The following is a 21,125-nucleotide window of genomic DNA, read 5'->3' on the forward strand; positions in this document are numbered from 1 at the left end:
AACAGAAATTCAGAGAGAGACAGTGAAGAGATCACGGCTCAAAAGTTTTAACTGCTATTAACTTTGGCAATAACCTTACTTTAAATGATGGGTTTATATCTGATTATCACATCTTTAACCATTTGCAGGGTCATGTATCAGTAGAACAGCATAAAAAGTATATTATCTCTTATGACAATCATAGTAATTAGTAACTTCAAATTAATTTTCAGTAATTAACACATGTTGGTTTCCAGAGCTGCAATGCTCTATATTGCATTGCAATTTCAGTATATAAAAGTTTAGTGGCATAAACAACCTGCATAAAAGGACCCAAAACTAATGTTGTAGTATCAGTTTCATATACTCAAACATAATCGTTCTACATATATGCAATCACATGACCTTCCAAGTGTTTTGATTATTTGCGGAACTTTCTTTTTGTCATAGTTGGTGTTTTCCTGGGTTTTTTTTTCAGTTGACAGCTAGTTGTGATGTTATATGTAGTTAATAACTATCAACCCAGGAATGGCACTGTCTTTGACAAGAGTACTGAAGCCTGGAGTTATTACAAGAGATGCAGCAGCTCAATTCGTTTGGGTTCAGAATCATTGCAGTTGATGCAGAAAAGAAGGGCGGAACAGGTCGCGCGGCTGATGCTAGACCTCCTGTGCTCAACAAAGAAATGAATAGTACGGTTGTGTTTGGGTCCAATCCTAAAGGAGGGTTCTAATCAAGATTCTGAGTGCCCGGCTGTAGGACCTGGTTGGCAAGCATCTCATACTGACTACTGAGCGAGCTTCGGAGGAAAGATGCCAAGGTATTGCCTTGCAAAGACCTGAGGTGTTCCATCAAGTTGGACAACTGGGATCGTATCAAGGGAAACAAGCTCTCACTGCCAAGAACTAACTGGTCAGGACATATCAGTTATTTGTTTTGCAGTAATGTATTAGGTGGAGCAATTTAATTAGCTTGGCTAACTTGGTACAGTACGTTGCCTATGCCACAAGTATGTTGATTAGTGTTTCATGTTAAGATGCCCATTTATAGCGTTGTCGATTTAAATGTAAATCATGAAAGGGAAAATTTTCCATTTGCTTTGTTTATCGACCACCTGCATCATGATCTGCTCTTCTGCTCAAGAACATAGCATACCTTTATGCTACTGACCTCCACGAATGTGTGGTTCTACATACCAATAAAACAGCAAGCAAGGGAAAATCATTTTGCTACTTTCAACCTAAAATCAGCATCCTTATGTTGTATGTATAGCACAGTACTAATCCCATGTGATGTATTTTGAATCTAAATTTGCTGCACTTTGCTGCACTTGCAATGAAAAATACAGAGGGAGAGAGTGTCACAAGTATGCCTCTACTTGACTAGCTCGTTGATCAAAGATGGTTATGTTTCCTAACCATAGACATGAGTTGTCATTTGATAAATGGGATCACATCATTACGAGAATGATGTGATTGACCTGACCCATTCCGTTAGCTTAGCACTTGATCGTTTTAGTTTACTGCTATTGCTTTCTTCATGACTTATACATGTTCCTATGACTATGAGATTATGCAACTCCCGATTACCGAAGGAACACTTTGTGTGCTACCAAACGTCACAACGTAACTGGGTGATATAAAGGTGCTCTACATGTGTCTCCGATGGTACTTGTTGAGGTTTCATAGATCGAGATTAGGATTTGTCACTCCGATTGTCGGAGAGGTATCTCTGGGCCCTCTCAGTAATGCACATCACTATAAGCCTTGCAAGCAATGCAACTAATAAGTTAGTTGCAGTATGATGCATTATGGAACGAGTAAAGAGACTTTCCAGTAACGAGATTGAGCTAGGTATTGAGATACCGACGATCGAATCTCGGGCAAGTAACATACCGATGACAAAGGGAACAACGTATGTTGTTATGTGGTTTGACCGATAAAGATCTTCGTAGAATATGTAGGAGCCAATATGAACATCCAGGTTCCGCTATTGGTTATTGACTGGAGATGTGTCTCGATCATGTCTACATAGTTCTCGAACCCGTAGGGTCCGCACGCTTAACGTTCGGTGATGATCGGTATTATGAGTTTATGTGATTTGATGTACCGAAGGTAGTTCGGAGTCCCGGATGTGATCTCCGACATGACAAGGAGTCTTGAAATGGTCGAGACATAAAGATTGATATATTGGACGACTACATTCGGACACCGGAAGTGTTGCGGGTGATTTCGGAGAAAACCGGAGTGCCTGGGGGTTACCGGAAACCCCCCGGGAGAAGTAATGGGCCACATGGGCCTTAGTGGAGAGAGAGAGGGCCGGCCAGGGCAAGCCGCGCGCCCCCTCCCCCTTTGGTCCGAATTGGACTAGGGAAGGGGGGCGGCGCCCCCCTTTCCTTCTCCCTCTCCTCCTTCCTTTCCCCTCCCAGTAGGAGTAGGAAAGGGGATTCCTACTCCTATTAGGAGGAGGACTCCTCCTCTTGGCGCGTCCTGCAAGGGCCGGCCGGCCTCCCCCTTGATCCTTTATATACGAGGGCAGGGGCACCCTAGAAGACACAAGTTGATTGTTCCAAGCCGTGTGCGGTGCCCCCCTCCACCATAATCCACCTCGATCATATCGTAGTGGTGCTTAGTCGAAGCCCTGCGTCGGTAGCAACATCATCACCGTCATCACGATGTCGTGCTGAAGGAACTCTCCCATGCAGCTCTATTGGATCGGAGTTCGTGGGACGTCATCGAGCTGAATGTGTGCTGAACTCGGAGGTGTCGTGCGTTCGATACTTGGATCGGTCGGATCATGAAGATGTTCGACTACATCAACCGCGTTCCCATAACGCTTCCGCTTACGGTCTACGAGGGTACGTAGACGATACTCTCCCTTCTCGTTGCTATGCATCACCATCATCTTGCATGTGCGTAGGAATGTTTTTGAAATTACTACGTTACCCAACAGCGGCCCAGGCCGACATTACATGACCACGTTCATGAGACTGGTTCTACCGCCGTGCTTCGCACACAGGTGGCTAGTGGGTGTCTATTTCTCTAGCTTTAGTTGAATCGAGTTTGACTATGCTCGGTCCTTGTTGAAGGTTAAAACAACACAATTGACTAAAAATCGTTGTGGTTTTGATGGGTAGGTAAGAACGGTTCTTGCTAGAAGCCCGTAGCAGCCACGTAAAACTTGCAACAACAAAGTAGAGGACGTCTAACTTGTTTTTGCAGGGCATGTTGTGATGTGATATGGTCAAGACGTGATGATATAAATTGTTGTATGAGATGATCATGTTTTGTAAAAGTTATCGGCAACTGGGAGGAGCCATATGGTTGTCGCTTTATTGTATGAAATGCAATCGCCATGTAATTGCTTGCTACCTCTTGAGCACTGCGTTGGTTTTCCCCGAAGAGGACGGGATGATGCAGCAAAGTAGCATAAGCATTTCCCTCAGTTTTTGAGAACCAAGGTATCAATCCAGTAGGAGGCTACGCGCGAGTCCCTTGTACCTGCACAAAACAAATAAATCCTCGCAACCAACGCGAATAGGGGTTGTCAATCCCTACACGGCCACTTACGAGAGTGAGATCTGATAGATATGATAAGATAATATTTTTGGTATTTTTGTGATAAAGATGCAGAGTAAAATAAAGGCAAAGTAAAAAACAAAGGAAATAACTAAGTAGTAGGAGATAATTATGATGAAGATAGACCCGGGGGCCATAGGTTTCACTAGTGGCTTCTCTCGAGAGCATAAGTATTATAAGGTGGGTGAACAAATTACTGTTGAGCAATTGAGAGAATTGAGCATAGTTATGAGAATATCTAGGTATGATCATGTATATAGGCATCACATCCGAGACAAGAAGACCGACTCCTTCCTGCATCTACCACTACTACTCCACTCATCGACCGCTATCCAGCATGCATCTAGAGTATTAAGTTAAAAACAGAGTAACGCCTTAAGCAAGATGACATGATGTAGAGGGATAGACTCATGCAATATGATGAAAACCCCATCTTGTTATCCTCGATGGCAACAATACAATACGTGCCTTGCTGCCCCTACTGTCACTGGGAAAGGACACCGCAAGATTGAACCCAAAGCTAAGCACTTCTCCCATTGCAAGAAAGATCAATCTAGTAGGCCAAACGAAACTGATAATTCGAAGAGACTTGCAAAGATAACCAATCATACATAAAAGAATTCAGAGAAGATTCAAATATTGTTCATAGATAGACTTGATCATAAACCCACAATTCATCGGTCTCAACAAACACACCGCAAATAGAAGATTACATCGAATAGTTCTCCACAAGAGAGGGGGAGAACATTGTATTGAGATCCAAAAAGAGAGAAGAAGCCATCTAGCTAATAACTATGGACCCGTAGGTCTGAGGTAAACTACTCACACTTCATCGGAGAGGCTATGGTGTTGATGTAGAAGCCCTCCGTGATCGATGCCCCCTCCGGCGGAGCTCCGGAACAGGCCCCAAGATGGGATCTCGTGGATATAGAAAGTTGCGGCGGTGGAATTAGGTTTTTGGCTCCATATCTGATCGTTTGGGGGGTACGTAGGTATATATAGGAGGAAGGAGTACGTCGGTGGAGCAACAGGGGGCCCACGAGGGTGGAGGGCGCGCTGGGGGGGGGGGGGGGGGGGGGTAGGCGCGCCCCCTACCTCGTGGCCCCCTCTTTTGTGCCTTGACGTAGGGTCCAAGTCTCCTGGGTCTTGTTTGTTGAGAAAATCACGTTCCTGAAGGTTTATTCCGTTTGGACTCCGTTTGATATTCCTTTTCTTCGAAACCCTAAAACAGGCAAAAAACATCAATTCTGGGCTGGGCCTCCGGTTAATAGGTTAGTCCCAAAAATAATATAAAAGTGGAAAATAAAGCCCAATAATGTCCAAAACAGTAGATAATATAGCATGGAGCAATCAAAAACTATAGATACGTTGGAGACGTATCAAGCATCCCCGAGCTTAATTCCTACTCGTCCTCGAGTAGGTAAATGATAAAAACAAAATATTTGATGCGGAGTGCTACTTGGCATAATTTTAATGTAATTCTTCTTAATTGTGGTATGAATATTCAGATCCGAAAGATTCAAGACAAAAGTTCATATTGATATAAAAATAATAATACTTCAAGCATACTAACAAAGCAATTATGTCTTCTCAAAATAACATGGCCAAAGAAAGTTATCCCTACAAAATCATATAGTTTGGCTATGCTCCATCTTCACCACACAAAATATTTAAATCATGCACAACCCCGATGACAAGCCAAGCAATTGTTTCATACTTTTGGTGTTCTCTAACTTTTTCAATTTTCACGCAATACATGAGCATGAGCCATGGACATAGCACTTATAGGCGGAATAGAATGGTGGTTGTGGAGAAGAAAAAAAGGGAGAAGATAGTCTCACATCAACTAGGCGTATCAACGGGCTATGGAGATGCCCATCAATAGAAATCAATGTGAGTGAGTAGGGATTGCCATGCAACGGATGCACTAGAGCTATAAGTATATGAAAGCTCAACAAAAGAAACTAAATGGGTGTGCATCCAACTTGCTTGCTCATGAAGACCTAGGGCATTTTGAGGAAGCCCGTCATTGGAATATACAAGCCAAGTTCTATAATGAAAAATTCCCACTAGTATATGAAAGTGATAACTTAGGAGACTCTCTATCATGAATATCATGGTGCTACTCTGAAGCACAAGTGTGGCAAAAGGATAGTAACATTGTCCCTTCTCTCTTTTTCTCTCATTTTTTATTTGGGCCTTTTCTCTTTTTTTATGGCCTCTTTTTTTCGTCCAGAGTCTCATCCCGACTTGTGGGGCAATCATAGTCTCCATCATCCTTTCCTCACTGGGACAATGCTCTAATAATGATGATCATCACACTTTTATTTTTCTTACAACTCAACAATTACAACTCGATACTTAGAACAAAATATGACTCTATATGAATGCCTCCGGCGGTGTACCGGGATATGCAATGAATCATGAGTGACATGTATGAAAGAATTATGAACGATGGCTTTGCCACAAATACGATGTCGACTACATGATCATGCTAAGCAGTATGACAATGATGGAGTGTGTCACAATAAACGGAACGGTGGAAAGTTGCATGGCAATATATCTCGGAATGGCTATGGAAATGCCATGATAGGTAGGTATGGTGGCTGTTTTGAGGAAGGTATATGGTGGGTGTATGATACCGGCAAAAGGTGCGCGGTATTAGAGAGGCTAGCAAAGGTGGAAGGGTGAGAGAAGTGCATATAATCCATGGACTCAACATTAGTCATAAAGAACTCATATACTTATTGCAAAAATCTACAAGTTATCAAAGCAAAGTATTACGCGCATGCTCCTAGGGGGATAGATTGGTAGGAAAAGTCCATCGCTCATCCCCGACCGCCACTCATAAGGAAGACAATCAAAAAATAAATCATGCTCTGACTTCATCACATAACAGTTCACCATACGTGCATGCTACGGGAGTCGCAAACTTTAACACAAGTATTTCTTAAATTCACAACTACTCAACTAGCACAACTTTAATATCACCATCTTCATATCTCAAAACAATTATCAAGCATCGGACTTCTCATAGTATTCAACACACTCATAGGAAAGTTTTATTATTAATCTTGTATACCAAGCATATTAGGATTTTAAGCAAATTACCATGCTATTTAAGACTCTCAAAATAATCTAAGTGAAGCATGAGAGATCAATAGTTTCTATAAAACAAATCCACCACCGTGCTCTAAAAGATATAAGTGAAGTACTAGAGCAAAACTATATAACTCAAAAGATATAAGCGAAGCACATAGAGTATTCTAACAAATTCCAAATCATGTATGGTTCTCTCAAAAGGTGTGTACAACAAGGATGATTGTGGTAAACAAAAAAGTAAAGACTCAAATCATACAAGACACTCCAAGCAAAACACATATCATGTGGAGAATAAAAATATATCTCCAAGTAAAGTTACCGATAGAAGTAGACGAAAGAGGGGATGCCTTCCGGGGCATCCCCAAGCTTTGGCTTTTAGGTGTCCTTAGATTATCTTGGGGGTGCCATGGGCATCCCCAAGCTTTGGCTGTTAGGTGTCCTTAGATTATCTTGGGGGTGCCATGGGCATCCCCAAGATTAGGCTCTTTCCACTCCTTGTTCCATAATCTATCAAATCTTTACCCAAAACTTGAAAACTTCACAACACAAAACTTAAAGTAGAAAATCTCGTGAGCTCCGTTAGTGAAAGAAAACAAAATACCACTTCAAGGTACTGTAATGAACTCATTCTTTATTTATATTGGTGTTATACCTACTTTATTCCAACTTATCTATGGTTTATAAACTATTTTACTAGCCATAGATTCATCAAAATAAGCAAACAACACACGAAAAACAGAATCTGTCAAAAACAGAACAGTCTGTAGTAATCTGTAGCTAGCGCACGATCTGGAACCCCAAAAATTCGAAAATAAATTTCTGGACGTGAGGAATTTATCTATTAATCATCTTCAAAAATAATTAACTAAATAGCACTTTCCAAATAAAAATGGCAGTAGTTCTCGTGAGCGCTAAAGTTTCTGTTTTTTACAGCAAGTGTAACAAGACTTTCCCCAAGTCTTCCCAACGGTTCTACTTGGCACAAACACTAATTAAACACAAAAAACACAACCAAAACAGAGGCTAGATAATTTATCTATTACTAAACATGAGCAAAAAGCAAGGAATAAAAGTAAAATTGGGTTGCCTCCTAACAAGCGCTATCGTTTAACGCCCCTAGCTAGGCATAACAAGCAAGAATAGATCTAGGTATTGCCATCTTTAGTATTAGGAAAGAAAAGAGCAAACTTGCTATCTATAGAATTAATCCTTCTATTTTGATAAAGCACATGGCTATTAATGGTAGAATAAAGATTAAGTATGTTACAGAAATTTGTATCTAGGCTAGCCTTTATCTCTTTAATAGATTCGTTTTGGTAAGAGAGCAAAAGAGATGTAGATTCAACTTTCTCATTCATGGGGTGCCCAAATATAGTTTTCATTTTTTCATAAGTGTCTACGACATCCCCTTCAATAAAACCTTCTTCAATTATAGAATCTAAGACATGCTTAAAAGAAGAAGGAAGGGCAATATAAAAGCTTTTTAAGTAAACTTCAATTTGATATTGAGGAACATAGCTGGCCCTGATCCTTAATAGTCTATACCAAGCATCTTTCAAAGATTCATCAATTAAATAACGAAAAATTCCGGAATCATCTTCATCAAAATTATTAAGACTCTCATTGATAACTCCGGTAGGTTTTTCCATAGTATCCTAATTTATGAGCTTAGCGAGAATAGAAGGGTTGTCCAAAGTACTAAAACTCTGGAGAGAACCCCCAACCCTTTTTGATTCAGACATGGCGGAAGAAAGGCAAGCGAAAAGAGAGGGAGGATAGAGAGAGCGGTCGAATAAAACGGCAAGGGTGAAGTGGGGAAGAGGAAAACGAGAGGCAAATGGCAAATAATGTAATGCAGGAGATAAGGGTATGTGATGGGTACTCGGTATGTTGACTTTTGCGTAGACCTCCCTGGCAACGGAGCTAGAAATAGCTCATTGTCGGGAGTCAAATCTTGACTTGCGTGAACCTCCCCGGCAATGGCGCCAGAAATCCTTCTTGCTACCTCTTGAGCACAGCGTTGGTTTTCCCCGAAGAGGAAGGGATGATGCAGCAAAGTAGCGTAAGTATTTCCCTCAGTTTTTGAGAACCAAGGTATCAATCCAGTAGGAGGCTACGCGCGAGTCCCTCGTACCTGCACAAAACAAATAAATCCTCGCAACCAACGTGAATAGGGGTTGTCAATCCCTACACGGCCACTTACGAGAGTGAGATCTGATAGATATGATAAGATAATCTTTTTGGTATTTTTTTGATAAAGATGCAAAGTAAAATAAAGGCAAAGTAAAAAACAAAGGAAATAACTAAGTAGTAGGAGATTAATATGATGAAGATAGACCCGGGGGCCATAGGTTTCACCGGTGGCTTCTCTCGAGAGCATAAGTATTCTATGGTGGGTGAACAAATTACTGTTGAGCAATTGACAAAATTGAGCATAGTTATGAGAATATCTAGGTATGATCATGTATATAGGCATCACGTCCGAGACAAGTAGACCAACTCCTGCCTGCATCTACTACTATTACTCCACTCATCGACCGCTATCTAGCATGCATCTAGAGTATTAAGTTAAAAATAGAGTAACGCCTTAAGCAAGATGACATGATGTAGAGGGATAGACTCATGCAATATGATGAAAACCCCATCTTGTTATCCTCGATGGCAACAATACAATGCGCGCCTTGCTGCCCCTGCTGTCACTAGGAAAGGACACCGCAAGATTGAACCCAAAGCTAAGCACTTCTCCCATTGCAAGAAAGATCAATCTAGTAGGCCAAACCAAACTGATAATTCGAAGAGACTTGCAAAGATAACCAATCATACATAAAAGAATTCAGAGAAGATTCAAATATTGTTCATAGATAGACTTGATCATAAACCCACAATTCATCGGTCTCAACAAACACACCGCAAAAAGAAGATTACATCGAATATTTCTCCACAAGAGAGGAGGAGAACATTGTATTGAGATCCAAAAAGAGAGAAGAAGCCATCTAGCTAATAACTATGGACCCGTAGGTCTGAGGTAAACTACTCACACTTCATCAGAGAGGCTATGGTTGAAGGAAATATCCCCTAGAGGCAATAATAAAGTTATTATTTATTTCCTTATATCATGATAAATGTTTATTATTTATGCTAGAATTGTACTAACCGAAAACATAATACATGTGTGAATACATACACAAACAGTATGTCACTAGTATGCCTCTACTTGACTAGCTCGTTGAATCACAGATGGTTAAGTTTCCTAGCCATAGACATGAGTTGTCATTTGATTAACGGGGTCACATCATTAGAGAATGATTCGATTGACTTGACCCATTCCGTTAGCATAGCACTTGATCATTTAGTTTGTTGCTATTGCTTTCTTCATGACTTATACATGTTCCTATGACTATGAGATTATGCAACTCCCGTTTACCGGAGGAACACTTTGTGTGCTACCAAACGTCACAACATAACTGGGTGATTATAAAGGTGCTCTATAGGTGTCTCTGAAGGTACTTGTTGGGTTGGCGTATTTCGAGATTAGGATTTGTCACTCCAATTGTCGGAGAGGTATCTCTGGGCCCACTAGGTAATGCACATCACTACAAGCCTTGCAAGCATTGAAACTAATGAGTTAGTTGCGGGATGATGTGTTACGGAACGAGTAAAGAGACTTGCCAGTAACGAGATTGAACTAGGTATTGAGATACCGACGATCGAATCTCGGGCAAGTAACATACCGATGACAAAGGGAACAATGTATGTTGTTATGCGATTTGACCGATAAAGATCTTTGTAGAATATGTAGGAGCCAATATGAGCATCCAGGTTCCGCTATATTCGTACATCGGAAAGGTTCCGAATGATTCGGGTATTTTTGGGAGTACCGGGGAGTTACGGGAATTCGTATTGGGCCTTAATGGGCCATACGGGAAAGGAGAGAAAGGCCTCAAAGGGTGGAGGCACCCCTCCCCATGGGCTGGTCCGAATTGGACTAGGGAAGGGGGCGCGGGAGCTCCTAAGCCGCGCCTTTAGCGCCCGTAATGCGTACTGGCGCCCACGCGCTGCCTACCTGGGCCTGGCCCAACAAGCCGACGCGCCTGTGGAGTGAAATTAACTAAAAAACAGCAAAAGGTGCCCCTCCCAGGATTCGAACTAGAGACCCTGTCTTCATGTACAAGTGTGCCTAACCACTAGAACAACTTAACTTTGGTGTTTTTTTGAAGCGCCAAAAGTATAAGAACGCGCGGCCGAGCTATTAATAACTTAACTTTATGAATTATTTACATTAAATTCGTGAATTTGAATAGGTTCATCATTTTTGAAGAAAGGTCCACAAAATTGAAAAAAGTTCATGGAATTTGGAAAAAAGTTCACCAATTTGAAAAAAAGGTTCATCGATTTGAAAAAAGTTCATCCATTTTGAAAAAAGTTCATCGAGTTTGAAAAAAGTTCATCAAATTTGGAAAAGAGTTCACCGAATTTGAAAAAAGTTCATGGAATTTGGAAAAAAGTTCACCGATTTGAAAATAGTTCATCGACTTTGAAAAAAAGGTTCATCGATTTGAAAAAAGTTCATCCATTTTGAAAAAAGTTCATCAAGTTTGAAAAAAGTTCATCAAATTTGGAAAATAGTTCACCGATTTGAAAATAGTTCATCAAGTTTGAAAAAAGTTCATCAAATTTTGAAAAGAGTTCACCAATTTGAAAATAGTTCATCGAGTTTGAAAAAAGTTTATCAAATTTGGAAAAGAGTTCGCCGATTTGAAAATAGTTCATCAACTTTGAAAAAAAAGGTTCATCAATTCTGAAAAAAAGTTCACTGATTTGAATTAAAGTTCACGAATTTTAAAAAAAGGGGTTCACACACTTAGCAGAAGAAGAAAGGAAAAAACCGAACAAAATCGTTCGTAAGAAAAAACATATGGAAACAAAAGGGTGAAAAGCTCTGACGCAACACAAACAGGTAAGGGGGTTGAGTGGTTCTGGCAGCGTGCTTATATGAGGGAGGTCACTAGTTGGAATCTTGCCCAGCACTAGCAGATTTTTGCATTTTTAGAAGAGAAAAAAAGGAGAATGGGCCAGCCCAGTTCGGCGGGAGGGTGTGCGCCCGATTGCATAAATAACTAAAACAGCCACTATAAGCGCCGTTTAGGAATTGTCAGGGGGCGCCCCCTTCCTTCCTTCTCCTTTTCCCTTCCTTTCCTTCCCTCCTACCCCTACTACTTGGAAGGGCTCCTAGTTCTACTAGGAAAGGGGGAATCCTACTCCCGGTGGCAGTAGGACTCCCCTAGGGACCGCCATAGAGAGGGCCGGCCCCTCCCCTCCTCTACTCCTTTATATACGTGGCCAGGGGGCACCCCATAGAAACAACAATTGATCTCTTGATCTCTTAGCCGTGTGCGGTGCCCCCCTCCACCATAATCCACCTCGATCATATCATAGCGGTGCTTAGGCGAAGCCCTGCGTCGGTAGAACATCATCATCGTCACCACGCCATCGTGCTGACGAAACTCTCCCTCAACACTCGGCTGGATCGGAGTTCGAGGGACGTCATCGAGTTAAACGTGTGCAGAACTCGGAGGTGCCGTGCGTTCGGTACTTGATCGGTTGGATCGTGAAGACGTACGACTACATCAATCGCGTTGTGCTAAAGCTTCCGCTTTTTGTCTACGAGGGTACGTAGACAACACTCTCCCCTCTCGTTGCTATGCATCACCATGATCTTGCGTGTGCGTAGGAATTTTTTTGAAATTACTACGTTCCCCAACAGTGTCATCCGAGCGAGGTTTTATGCGTTGATGTAATATGCACGAGTAGAACACAAGTGAGTTGTGGGCGATATAAGTCATACTGCTTACCAGCATGTCACACTTTGGTTCGGCGGTATTGTTGGATGAAGCGGCCCGGACCGACATTACGCGTACGCTTACGCGAGACTGGTTTTACCGCCGTGCTATGCACACAGGTGACTAGCGGGTGTCAGTTTATCCAACTTTAGTTGAACCGAGTGTGGCTACGCCCAGTCCTTGAGAAGGTTAAAACAGCACTAACTTGAAAAACTATCGTTGTGGTTTTGATGCGTAGGTAAGAACGGTTCTTGCTCAGCCCGTAGCAGCCACGTAAAACTTGCAATAACAAAGTAGAGGACATCTAACTTGTTTTTGCAGGGCATGTTCTGATGTGATATGGTCAAGACGTGATGAGATATAAGTTGTTGTATAAGATGATCATGTTTTGTTGAAGTTATCGGCAACTGGCAGAAGCCTTATGCTTACACCTTTATTGCATAAGATGCAAGTGCCAAATAATTGCTTTACTTTATCACTATGCGATAGCAATAGTTACAAGAGCAATAGTTGGCGAGACGACCATGTGACGACACATTGATATAGATCAAGATGATGGAGATCATGGTGTCATGCCGGTGACGATGGAAATCATGACGATGCTTTGGAGATGGAGATCAAAGGCACAAGATGATGATGGCCATATCATGTCACATATTTTGATTGCATGTGATGTTTATCTTTTATACATCTTATTTTGCTTAGTTCGACGGTAGCTTTATAAGATGATATCTCACTAATTATCAAGGTACAAGTGTTCTCCCTGAGTATGCACCGTTGCGAAAGTTCTTCGTGCTGAGACACCACGTGATGATCGGGTGTGATAGGCTCTACGTTCAAATACAACGGGTGCAAAACAGTTGCACACGCAGAATACTCAGGTTAAACTTGACGAGCCTAGCATATAACAGATATGGCCTCGGAACACTGAGACCGAAAGGTCGAGCGTGAATCATATAGTAGATATGATCAACATAGTGATGTTCACCATTGAAACTATTCCATCTCACGTGATGATCGGACATGGTTTAGTTGATATGGATCACGTGATCACTTAGAGGATTAGAGGGATGTCTATCTAAGTGGGAGTTCTTAAGTAATATGATTAATTGAACTTAAATGTATCATGAACTTAGTCCTGGTAGTATTAGCATAACTATGTTGAAGATCAATAGCTCGCGTTTAGCTCCCCTGTTTTATTTTCGATATGTTCCTAGAGAAAACTATGTTGAAAGATATTAGTAGCAATGATGCAAATTGAATCCGTGATCTGAGGTTTATCCTCATTGCTGCACAGAAGAATTATGTCCTTGATGCACCGCTAGGAGACAAACCTATTGCAGGAGCAGATGCAGATGTTATGAACGTTTGGCTAGCTCAATATGATGACTACTTGATAGTTTAGCGCACCATGCTTAAACGGCTTAGAATCGGGACTTCAAAGACGTTTTGAATGTCATGGACCATATGAGATGTTCCAGGAGTTGAAGTTAATATTTCAAGCAAATACCCGAGTTGAGGGATATGAAGTCTCCAACAAGTTCTATAGCTAAAAGATGGAGGAGAATAGCTCAAGAAGTGAGCATGTGCTCAGATTGTCTCGGTACTACAACCGCTTGAATCAAGTGGGAGTTAATCTTACAGATAAAATAGTGATTGACAGAATTCTCTAGTCACCATCACCAAGTTAGTAGAACTTCGTGATGAACTATAATATGCAAGGGAAAATGGAAACGATTCCCAAGCTCTTCGTGATGCTGAAATCGACGAAGGTAGAAATCAAGAAAAGCATCAAGTGTTGATGGTAAACAAAACCACTAGTTTCAAGTAAAGGGACAAAGGGAAGAAAGGGGAACTTCAAGAAGAACGGCAAGCAAGTTGCTGCTCAAGTGAAAAAACCCAAGTCTGGACCTAAGCCTGAAACTAAGTGCTTCTACTGCAAAAGGAATGGTCACTAGAAGCGGAACTACCCCAAGTAATTGGCGGATAAGAAGGATGGAAAAATGAACATAGGTATATTTGATATACATGTTATTGATGTGTACTTTACTAGTGTTTATAGCAACCCATCAGTATTTGATACTAGTTCAGTTGCTAAGAATAGTAACTCAAAACGGGAGTTGCAGAATGAACATATACTAGTTAAGGGTGAAGTGATGATGTGTATTGGAAATGGTTCCAAGATTGAGATGATCATCATCGCACACTCCCTATACTTTCGGGATTAGTGTTATTAAGTGTTTGCGTTGAGCATGAATATGATTGGATCATGTTTATTGCAATACGGTTATTCATGTAAGTTAGAGAATAATTGTTGTTCTGTTTACATAAATAAAACCTTCTATGGTCATACACCCAATGAAAATGGTTTGTTGGATCTCTATCGTGGTGATACACATTTTCATAACATTGAAGCCAAAAGATGCAAAGTTAATAATGATAGTGCAACTTATTTGTGGCACTGCCGATTAGGTCATATCGGTATAAAGCGCATGAAGAAACTCCATACTGATGGACTTTTTGAACCAGTTGATTATGAAATCACTTGGTACTTGCGAACCATGCCTCATGGGCAAGATGACTAAAACGCCATTCTCCGGAACTATGGAGCGAGCAACAGATTTGTTGGAAATCATACATACAAATGTGTGTGGTCCGATAAATATTAAGGCTCGCGGCGGGTACCATTATTTTCTGATCTTCACCAATGATTTGAGTAGATATGAGTATATCTACTTGATGAAACACAAGTCTGAAACATTTGAAAAGTTCAAAGAATTTCAGAGTGAAGTGGAGAATCATCGTAACAAAAATAAAAGTTTCTATGATATGATCGCAGAAGTAAAATATTTGAGTTATGAGTTTGGCCTTCAGTTAAAACAATGTGAAATAGTTTCACTACTCACGCCACCTGGAACACCATAGTGTAATGGTGTGTCCGAACGTCGTAACCGTACTTTATTAGATATGGTGCGATCTATGATGTCTCTTACTGATTTACCACTATCATTTTGGGGTTATGCATTAGAGACAGCTACATTCACATTAAACAAGGCACCATCTAAATCCGTTGATACGACACCGTATGAACTATGGTTTGGCAACAAACCTAACCGTCATTTCTTAAAGTTTGAGGTTGCAATGCTTATGTGAAAAAGTTTCAACCCGATAAGCTCAAAACCAAATCGGAGAAGTGCGTCTTCATAGGATACCCAAAAAGAAAATGTTGGGTACACCTTCTATCACAGATCCGAAGGCAAGATATTCATTGCTGAGAATGGATCCTTTCTAGAGAAGGAGTTTCTCTCAAAAGAAGTGAATGGGAGGAAAGTAGAACTTGATGAGGTAACTATACCTGCTCCCTTATTGGAAAGTAGTTCATCACAGAAATCTGTTCCTGTGACTACTACACCAATTAGTGAGGAAGCTAATGATGATGATCATATAACTTCATATCAAGTTACTACCGAACCTCGTAGGTAAACCAGAGTGAGATCCGCGCCAGAGTGATACGGTAATCCTGTTCTGGAGGTCATGTTACTTGACCATGACAAGCCTACGAACTATGAGGAAACGATGATGAGCCCAGATTCCGCGAAATGGCTTGAGGCCATGAAATCTGAGAGGAGATCCATGTATGAGAATAAAGTATGGACTTTGATTGACTTGCCCATTGATCGGCGAGCCATTGAGATTAAATGGATCTTCAAGAGGAAGATGGACGCTGATAGTAGTGTTACTATCTACAAAGCTAGAATTGTCACAAAAAGGTTTTCGACAAGTTCAAAGTGTTGACTACGATGAGAGTTTCTCACTCGTATCTATGCTTAAGTCTGTCCGAATCATGTTAGCAATTGCCGCATTTTATGAAATCTGGCAAATGGATAAACAAAACTGCATTCCTTAATGGATTTATTAAAGAAGAGTTGTATATGATGCAACTAGAAGGTTATGTCAATCCTAAAGGTACTAACAAAATATGCAAGCTCCAGTGATCCATCTATGGACTGGTGCAAGCATCTCGGTGTTGGAATATACGCTTTGATAAGTTGATCAAAGCATATAGTTTTATACAGACTTGCGGTGAAGCCTGTATTTACAAGAAAGTGAGTGGGAGCACTACAGCATTTCTGATAAGTATATGTGAATGACATATTGTTGATCGGAGATAATGTAGAATTATTCTGCAAAGCATAAAGGAATGTTTGAAAGGAGTTTTTCAAAGAAAGACCTCGGTGAAGTTGCTTACATATTGAGCATCAAGATCTATACAGATAGATCAAGACGCTTGATAATTTTTTCAATGAGTACATACCTTGACAAGATTTTGAAGTAGTTCAAAATGGAACCGTCAAAGGAGTTCTTGCCTATGTTACAAGGTGTGAAGTTGAGTAAGACTCAAAACCCGACCACGGCAGAAGATAGAGAGAGAATGAAAGTCATTCGCTATGCCTCAGCCATAGGTTCTATAAAGTATGCCATGCTGTGTACCAGACCTATTGTATACCCTGCCCTGAGTTTGGCAAGGGAGTACAATAGTGATCTAGGAGTAGATCACTGGACATTGGTCAAAATTATCCTTATTGGAATAAGGATGTGTTTCTCGATTATGGAGGTGACAAAAGGTTCGTCGTAAAGGGTTACGTCGATGCAAGTTTTGACACTGATCCAGATGACTCAAAGTCTCAATCTGGATACATATTGAAAGTGGGAGCAATTAGCTAGAGTAGCTCCGTGCAGAGCATTGTTGACATAGAAATTTGCAAAATACATACGGATCTGAATGTGGCAGACCCATTGACTAAACTTCCCTCACAAGCAAAACATGATCACACCTTAGTACTCTTTGGGTATTAATCACATAGCGATGTGAACTAGATTATTGACTCTAGTAAACCCTTTGGGTGTTGGTCACATGGCGATGTGAACTATGGGTGTTAATCACATGGTGATGTGAACTATTGATGTTAAATCACATGGCGATGTGAACTAGATTATTGAATCTAGTGCAAGTGGGAGACTGAAGGAAATATGCCCTAGAGGCAATAATAAAGTTATTATTTATTTCCTTATATCATGATAAATGTTTATTATTCATGCTAGATTTGTATTAAATGGAAACATAATACATGTGTGAATCCATAGACAAACAGTATGTCACTAGTATGCCTCTACTTGACTAGCTCGTTGAATCAAAGATGGTTAAGTTTCCTAGCCATAGACATGAGTTGTCATTTGATTAACGGGGTGTAGCGACCAGACCTCAAACGGTCCAATCTCTGTGCTCAGGTGTCATCCCTGGATCAGTAATCATGACACCACATAGTACTTGAAGGATTTATAATAGAGTATCAATCACACACTTATTACATCGAGTGTCTCAAAAGAGAACTTATTACAATAAATATGGCTTAAGGCCATCTACTAACGATAACAGCGGAAGGCTTGGAAGATAAGTGAGTCCATCAACTCCAACGGCTTCACTGAGTATAGAACCACGGCCTAAAACTCCTTAATCGTCGTCTGAAAAGTCTGCAACATTAACGTTGCAGCCCGAAACGGGTCAGCACATGGAATATGCTGGCAAAGTAACACATAGAGAGTAATGGAATGAAACAGCTATTCTATATGCATATTTGGCTGGTGGAAAGCTCTATGGTTACAGTTTTGCATAAAGCCAATTTTTCCCTACTGCAAAGGAATAAATTTACTTAACTATCATGGTAGTTGTTAAACATTGAGAATGGTTGACAGCATTCTCAATCCCAATTAAGCATCATCATTAAACAAAACCCAACAAAATTAATTTTAGAGTAACATGTTGAGATTCACATGATAATCCAGGTACTAGATACTCAAGATGTCCATAACCGGGGACACGGCTAATCATGATTAGTTTATACACTCTGCAGAGGTTTGCGCACTTTTCCCCACAAGACTCGATCGCCTCCGTTTGGTTTCTCACACTACATGGTGTTAAAGAAGACGGATGACCGAGACATAGTCTTTTAGAAGTGCTAGCACCTTACGATCGGGTAGACCGTTACACCTACTTTCCCCTACATCTGCTAGTCTACCATTGTAAGAGTTCGCACAACTTAATCAACTATGCTAGAGCCCATAATAGCTTGTGGCTGCACACGGAAGTTTCTAGCATGAATAATCTCATGATCCCTTTGAGCCTGGGTGGCGGTCCATAAAGAAAAACAGGCAATCGCTGGAATACCCAGGTGCCTCAATCCACCCAGATGTGTATTTAAGTTGCCACCTTAAGTAAACCATTAATTAACAATCTCACATATGTCATGGATTTCACTCACCCAATCCACGTCTACTAGCATAGCATGGCATAATAAGCAACGTAGAAGTAACTCCCAAAGGTTTGATAATAATAGGTAATAGGTACTACCTCATCTACTTCCCAAACCCACAATTTAATTAGATCCTAATCATGCAAAGTGTTAGGATTGATCTAATGCAATAAAACTGGGTAGTGGGAAAGCATGATCGAAGTGTTACTTGCCTTGCTGATGATCCGGGAAACCTAGCGATTTGAAGTAGCAAGCGGCGCACTCCGGGTACTCTATCTCAAACAAACAAGCATACAATAAGTACTCAACTAATGCATAGGTAAAACTCAAATAAGAGATCTAACCAGAAAGTTCAACTTAAGAACTCCGGTTGGCAAAAAGAATCAAATCGAACGAAGCAACGAAAGACAAACGGCAAAAGAAACAAGCTTCGTTTACTATTATGGATCTAGGGCAATTTTTACAGTGGCAAAAACTTGTTTGAGTGGGTTAAACGGAAAGAGGGTTTCGAGACGAAACTCTAGGCGCTTGAATCGCCTGATTCCGATAAACGAGTGAAAAGTTAGACTAAAACGAAAATCGGATCAGAGATCGCGATCAGAAAAATCGCGGATTTAATCCGAGAAAAAGAAAAACGACGAACGTTCGTTAAAATGAACGAACGGGTGAAGGCTCGCTATTTAAATAAACCGGAAAAACCGATCTATTTAAAAAAACCGAAACTAAAAAAATGAGCAAAACCGTCGGAAAACCGAACGGTTTTTCGAGAAAAACCGGAGGCTAAAAAAACTACCTCCGGCGAACGGCGGCGGCGGTCTGGCGGCGGCGGCGGGTCCGGCGGGGCGGCGGCGGCGCTGGGCCGGCTATGGTTAGGGTTTGGGTGGGGCGGCGGCTTGGGCTTTGGCCGGGGGCGGGGCGCGACTTATAAGAGGCCCGGCCAGGAGAGTCCTGGCCGGTTACGGCCCAAGGTCGGTTCGGATCTTTTTTTTAATAATTTCGCTCAGAAGAAAAATCAAAAGAAATACTAAACGGACTCCAAAAATCCTGAAATAAATTTTCCCCGGCTTCTAAAATCAAGCCGCACAGGATGAACATTTATTTGGGGCCTAAATGCAATTTTGAAAAACGCGCATTTTTCCTAAATTCAAATAAAATAGCAAATAAAACCAAAATAAAATCTTATTTGATTTTTTATTAAATCCTCAATATTTCTTTATTTTGAGAAAGTCATTTTATTCCCTCTCCCATATTTTTGTAATAGAAATAATTGAAGATAAAATAAATAAAATCAAATGATCCTATTTTCAAAATTTGAGACAACTCAAATATGAAAATAAAGAAATCCCCAACTCTCTCCGAGGGTCCTTGAGTTGCGTGAAATTTCTAGGATCAACCAAAATGCAATAAATATGATATGCAATGATGATCTAGTGTATAACATTCCAAATTGAAAATTTGGGATGTTACAAACCTACCCCCCTTAAGATGAATCTCGCCCTCGAGATTCGGGTTGGCTAGAAAATAGGTGAGGGTGGTCCTTCAGGAAATCTTCCTCTCGCTCCCAGGTGGCTTCATCCTCCGTGTGGTGGCTCCACTGAACCTTGCAAAACTTGATAACCTTGCTGCGGGTGACTCTACTGGCATACTCTAGAATCTTAACTGGTTTCTCCTCATAGGTCAAATCACTGTCCAACTGAATTGCTTCCCGTGGTACCGTATCTCTCAGCGGTATATCAGCCATCTCTGCATGGCACTTCTTCAACTGGGATATGTGGAACACGTCGTGAACTCCCGACAATCCTTCAGGCAATTCCAACTTGTAGGCTACTTCTCCCATACGTTCCAAAACTTTGTATGGGCCTACAAAACGCGGCGCTAACTTTCCCTTAACTCCAAAGCGCTTAACTCCTTTAAGTGGAGATACTCGAAGATAAACTCGGTCTCCGACTTCGTAAACTGTCTCCTTGCGTTTAGAATCTGCGTAGCTCTTCTGCCTGGATTGGGCTACCTTGAGCCTATCGTGAATCAATTTCACTTTCTGTTCAGACTCCCTAATCAGATCCGGTCCAAACAACTGGCGGTCTCCAACTTCATCCCAAGACAATGGGGTCCTGCACCTTCTTCCGTACAAGGCTTCGAAAGGGGCCATCTTCAAACTGGATTGATAGCTGTTATTGTAAGAGAACTCTACATATGGCAAATTCTCGTCCCAACTAGATCCGTAATCTAGCACGCAAGCTCTTAGCATATCCTCCAAAATCTGATTGACTCTCTCAGTCTGTCCATCTGTCTGCGGGTGGAAAGCTGTGCTAAAC

General features: G+C 41.1%; 1 pseudogene; it reads left to right on the forward strand.

Annotated features, from left to right (window-relative positions):
• Positions 1-507: 507 nt before the first annotated feature.
• LOC147974698 (uncharacterized) lies at positions 508-888 on the forward strand (annotated as a pseudogene).
• Positions 889-21,125: the final 20,237 nt, after the last annotated feature.

The sequence above is a fragment of the Triticum urartu genome, chromosome 4A (assembly GCF_056163025.1).
Source record: "Triticum urartu cultivar PI428250 chromosome 4A, HENAU_Tu73, whole genome shotgun sequence".
In the NCBI taxonomy this organism is placed as follows: domain Eukaryota; kingdom Viridiplantae; phylum Streptophyta; class Magnoliopsida; order Poales; family Poaceae; genus Triticum; species Triticum urartu.